This window comes from Ursus americanus, chromosome 10 (genome assembly GCF_024610735.1).
Source record: "Ursus americanus isolate L20-20 chromosome 10, mUrsAme1.1.p, whole genome shotgun sequence".
Classification (NCBI taxonomy): Eukaryota; Metazoa; Chordata; class Mammalia; order Carnivora; family Ursidae; genus Ursus; species Ursus americanus.
The window spans coordinates 2566209-2572208 of NC_142136.1; positions in this window are offsets into that span (position 1 = coordinate 2566209).

Below are 6000 nucleotides of genomic sequence, written 5' to 3' on the forward strand. Positions count from 1 at the left end.
CAAAGGTAATCTTAGCCGAACTCCCCAGGATCCTGTGAGCCTACTTTAAACATACAGGGATTCCTTTGGAAACTTCCTTTATCTTTACCCCTCAACATACGGGTCAGCAATCATCCTCCAAGCCTACGGCCCCTGATATGCATCTGAAGGGTCTCAAGACTGCGGGTTTACTAACAGTAATAAACAGCCTTTTCCTAAAAATAGCTGCCCCCTCAGGGTTCTGGAAGCCTTGCTTCCAAAATACCTTGGAGGCCTGTGCTGTCCCTAACCCCTCCCAACTTGAAAGTGTATCATCAGCCACCCTCCCAACCCCAGTGCAGCTCAATCCGCCCACGGGTTCTGTCCCCGTGACTTTAATGAAACGGCCTTCCTGCACCGAAGATGTCTCCAGAATTCTTTCTTGACCATTTGCTCCTGGACCCCAACATTTCCTACAACAATCACCACCACATTTGTCATTTAGAACATACCTATCAACACACCCCAGTCAGGCTCTTGTTGCTATTACAGATGTTCTTTTCTTTTCTTTTCTTTTTAAGATTTTATTTATTTATTCGACAGAGATAGAGACAGCCAGCGAGAGAGGGAGCACAAGCAGGGGGAGTGGGAGAGGAAGAAGCAGGCTCCTAGTGGAGGAGCCTGATGTGGGGCTCGATCCCAGAACGCCGGGATCACGCCCTGAGCCGAAGGCAGACGCTTAACCGCTGTGCCACCCAGGGGCCCCAGATGTTATTTTCTTAATTTTAATTGTTCATTGCTCATATATGGAAATACTATTGATTTGCATATATCGACATTGTATCCTTTGACCATGCCAAATTCACTTATTCTTAGTTCTAGCAGATACTTTGAGATTACTTGGGATCTTCTATGAGCAGTGTCAGTTTGCCCATTTTTTGGGTGATATTAACTTCATTAACTTTCTGGGTAGCCACCAGATTGTTTATTACCAGTATGAACTCCTGAATTTTTATTTTACTCAGCAAAAATTTATGAATTTTTATTTTCCTCAGAATTTTAAATTGTATTTATTTATTAACCACCAGGTTATTTGCTACCAATATGAACTCATGAATTTTTATTTTATTTCATTCATTTATTTTATTTACATCTTATTTATTATGTTACCCTTTTTTATACTTTAAATGCAAACATATTTAAATATTTACATTTCAATGACTCATCTAGGGCCCCCGGCCTCAGAGCCATCTCTAATCCTCACGGTATAATCCTTCCACAGCATGCAGGATGAGTTCCTTCTCCTGTGGGGGTCAGGGCGGTGGAGGGGAGATCTGTGCAAACTTAGTCGTGCAGATCAATTAACGGGAAACTTCCTTGCTCAGCTGCGGCCCTGTGGCGTTGGCACTGCCCCGGCCTGGAGGCCTGGAGGAAGTAAGAAGAGACCGAGGGCTCACTGAACACGGGCCTGCTTCCCCGCATTGTTACGACTGGCCTTCCGAGGCCAAAAACCACAGGGAGGGGGAAGGTGAGCAGCCTGAAATGCGGGCATGCACTTCATTTCCAAACCTCACCTTTGAACTGGAAGACAATTGACCCCTCTCTCTGGCAACCTCCAGGGGTGACCCTTCCAACTGTCCTCCCCCTGGCTCTTGGCCTGCAGGCTGCTGTCCTCATCAGCCAGGCTCAGAAACAGATCTAAGAAAGAACAATTGGAACCCAGATCTTCGCTGTTTCAGAGGTGAAATGGCACATTGGATGATATTCCAGGAGACCTGTATTTTTTTTTAAATATTCACCCACAGAATCTGAAAAATCGTTAAAGCTGAAATAATCTGTAATTTTTTAGTAAGCAGGAGGGGACCAGAATTAACATAACACTGACAAGGGATTTGCATCCCTATTAATTTAATTACCTCCGTGGGAGCAGCTGCTTAGCGCGTCCATTCCCAACAGCGAGACCATCCTTCCTTTTGAGAAGTATCTCTTGTGACATCTTCCCCATTGTTTTTAGCTTTGCGACGAAGAGGAGTATGATTAAGGGGTATGGCCAGAAGGAAAAATAAAATTCATTTTCAGGATCAGCAAACCTTTAATTTCAGACTCAAGGAAAAACCAGTCAGGCTCAGGTACATTTGGTCTCGGGGAGGGGGGGGGCTTATTTGAAATGCGGAAGCAGAAAGGTCCGTATCGTTTCCATAAAAATTAAGTCATCTGCTTTAAGTGATTGCTATGATTCAGCATCTTTCTGAAAAACACAAGTAAAATAATCAATCGAAGTGTTGATGCTGCTCTTGCTCTCCTTGGCCGCGGCTGAGAACCCTTAGTCCCCCCGGGCAGCATCGGGAGGGTCGCCTAGGTGGCCCCGGAGAGGCCGCTGGCGAATGCTGAGCTCCACCCCACCATTTCACCACGACCTCTTCTCATAGGTCAGTTTGATGGGGCTGGTGAACAAAATCTTTATCAAAATCTTGAGTGATTGAAGCGCTCTCGTGCTGTCTGATCTGCAGGGGGCGGTCTGCTGGGAAATCTCCATCGCCTTCTCTTACACAGAACTCCAGGGAGCGTTTCTCCGTCCTTTCTCCCTGCGTGTAACAGAGGAAGGCACACTGCACTGCACGTGAGATCCTGAAATGCCCCTTCCTGATCCCTGTTCAGGAGGTGAGGCTGAAGGGAGTAAAACATCTGTCTGTGTGAGGTTGGGGAATATACGTGAGGTTCAGTGGGGTGGAGTCCGGAGCCGACGACCAAGAAAGAATGCTTGAGGCGTCTTTGGTGCAAAATTGGTGGTTTATGAAAGCACGGGGACAGGACCCGTGGGCAGAAAGAGCTGCTGCCCCGGGGTTGTGAGGGGTGGCTGATTATGTACCATGGGGTTGGGGAAGGTATGGAAAAAGGGAGGTTGAGAAAAGACTTTCATACGTTAAGGAAGACTCACAGAATACCTGAGGCCTTGCCATTGTTTTCCCTGTAGTAAGGCATTAACATGAAGATAGTTGGGCACTTCCTGGAGGCTGCAGATTATAAGGACATTTAATTTTATCTACATTCCCTTCCGGAAGCTAGGTTATTGGTAGAAATGCTTAGTTCTTGTAAACTGCTAAGACTTTTGCAAACTGAGGGAGACTTAAGTCTTGCAGGATTGTGGTATCTATAGGTTAACTATTTCTTTGTCCTTTAGGGCAGCCAGGAGTGCCTGAGGAAGGTCACATACAACCCATGGTGGGAGGGGGTACGGGGTGTCAGTTTCTGCTTTGTCCTCAGCTTGCCTTCTCTTCCCTCGTCATGTGGGCCTGTGGGAGCCCTTCGATATTAGGGATCGATAAGGGAAGCAATTGGCTCTTTTGATAGTGCTGATCTAACTTTAGAAGGCCCACATTTTTAATAAAAACATCTTATATATGGGGCTCCTGGGTGGCTCAGTCGGTGAAGCGTCTGCCTTGGGCTCAGGTCATGACCCCAGGGTCCTGGGCTCGAGCCCCACATCGGGGTCCCTGCTCAGCGGGGAGCCTGCTTCTCCCTCTCCTCCCCTTGCTCCTGCTCTCTCTATCTCCGTCTCTCTTTCTCAAATGAATAAATAAAATTTAAAAAAATAAAAAATAATAAATAGTAATGTTAACCAGCTCCAACAGGCACCTGTGGCCGGCAGCTACCGCACGGGACGGCAGAGCTCTGGGATACCAAGAGCCTAAACAGATGGAAAATACCGGGTTCGCTTTGAGCACGAGGAGCTGTCCATTGTCCCTGTTTAGTGCCCTGTCCCCAGTACTGCAGGTCACACTTCATTCTGGGACGGGGTGCCCTCTACTGTCTCCAGGATGACAGTTCTGAAATGTTCTCCATGGGAGCATCTTCAGGTGACAGTCCGCTCTGCAAACCCTGCACATTAGCCCAGAACTAACTTGTCACCACATGGGCCGTATTTAAGTGTGATGCTTCAGACTGGATTCAAGCGGAACAGGAACCCAGGAGACAATTACAGCTTTCTGTCTTGGCGGTGAGAGGAACACAAACCATTCTGGGTTCTGGATGCAACATTATTTCTGCTAAGTCTTTTCTTCCTGGAGGGGGTGATGTCCTCAGGCCTTGCTAGGAGCGGATGCCTAGCCTTCCCTCTTACACTCTGTGTTACCGTACAGACGGCCAGGACCCTGGAGACGAGCGGGTCTGAGGCAGAGGTGGGCAAAATGGCTGATGAACTTAAGTTCCAGGAAGCGTGGAAATCTGACAAAGGGTCTTATTTATTTATTTGTTCGTCTGTTTGTTTTAGAGTGGGGGCGGGGAGAGGAGCAGAGGGACAGGGACAAGGGGCTCTGTGCTCCATCCATGACCCTGAGATCCTGACCAGAGCCGAAACCTAGAGTTGGAGGCTTAACCGGCTGAGCCCCCCAGGGGCCCCATCGAAAGAAGAATCTTGAGAGGATCCGAACCATTTTACAGGTCAGAATCATTTCTCACAATTGATTCAGGGGCGAGTAAAAACGGAAAGCGAGACAGAGACAGAGAAGCGTGGCTGGGTTCCGCTTAGGGGTCATGCTGCTGTCAAATTCAAACCAGTATGTGACTTAGTCAACACTTTATTTGCAGAGAAAAATGATGCAAAGTTGGTAGAGGAAAACGACTGACTTACTTGGCGGGCCGTGTGAGTCACTAAGTAGAAATCAGCACCAGAGATTTCTTGCCCTCCCTGCAGGGTCTGTGCTGAACGATTAGAGAACAAATTGTAAGATGCGGTGATTCACGCGGGCTTAAATCACCAATGAGGGGCGCCTGGGGGGCTCGGTCGGTGGTGTGTCTCCCTTCGGCTCAGGTCCTGATCCTGGGGTCCTGGGATCGAGCCCCACATTGGGCTCCCTGCTCAGCGGGGCTCCCTGCTCAGCGGGGAGTCTACTTTCTCCCTGTCCCTCTGCTGGCCCCCTGCTCATGCTCTCTCGCTCTCTCTCTCTTTTAATAAAAAATTAAAATCTTAAAAAAAAAATCACCAATGAATGCTGGTGTGGGAATGCTGGGGTTCAGTGCAAAGAGTCAAGAAAGAATTCTGGAGACCTCTTCGGTGCAGAAAGGTGGTTTTATTAAAACACGGGTACAGGACCTGTGGGCAGAAGAGCTGCACTGGAGTTGGGAGGGTGGCTGATGATACACTTTCAAGTTGGGAGGGGTTAGGGACAGCGCAAGCCTCCAAGGTATTTTGGAAGCAAGGTTTCCAGGACCCTGAGGGGGCCGCTATTGTTAGAAAAGGCTGTTTAGTACCGGCTAGCAAACCCGCAGTCCTGAGACCCTTCAGATGTGTATCAGGGGCCATATGCTTGGAGGGTGATTGCTGACCTATCTCAGGGGTAAAGATAAGGAAGTTTCCAAAGGACTCTCTGTGTGGTAAAGCAGACTCACAGGGTCCTGGAGGTCGGGCTAATGTCAAGCCAAGGTTGGCTTTTGCTATTAGCAAAGTATTAACATCGAGACAGCTGAGATCCCAGAGGAAGGTCACTCTATGTGTTTCAAGGGCCTGCCAGTGGGCTGTAAGTAGTAAGGAAATTTAATATTTCCTTTTACCTTTGTTTCCCACATCGGATACTTTAGAGAGAAGCAGAGTATGACAACACGGGTTGCCTTCAACTCAAAAGGCCAAAGGACCAAATCCAATGTGGAAGCACGTAGAGCAAGAAGGATTTGTAGCTTGTTTCTGGAGAAACTGAGAGACATTGTAGGTGGGTCGCAGGCTTGGGGCCTGAGCTTCCAACCTGGGCCGTCATGATGCAGTTAACAGGTGTAGATTTAATTAGATGTTCAGGACTAGAATGAATGTGTCAAGGGCTACTGAACTCATTTCCATGAATATGTGTTGCTTCTACGCACGGGGCACCTGCAGTGTGCGGGGGTGGGAACCGGAGCAGATCTGCCGGCCCACACAGCACAGGCAGGGGGCCTGCTGGCTGGCTGTGGGAGCGCCGGGCTGGGCGGGAGAAAGGCAGTGCCGGGAAACCGCCCGAGAACCACCACCTCCGCCTCTCCGATCGATCGGCATAGATGGGACCCTGCCCTCGA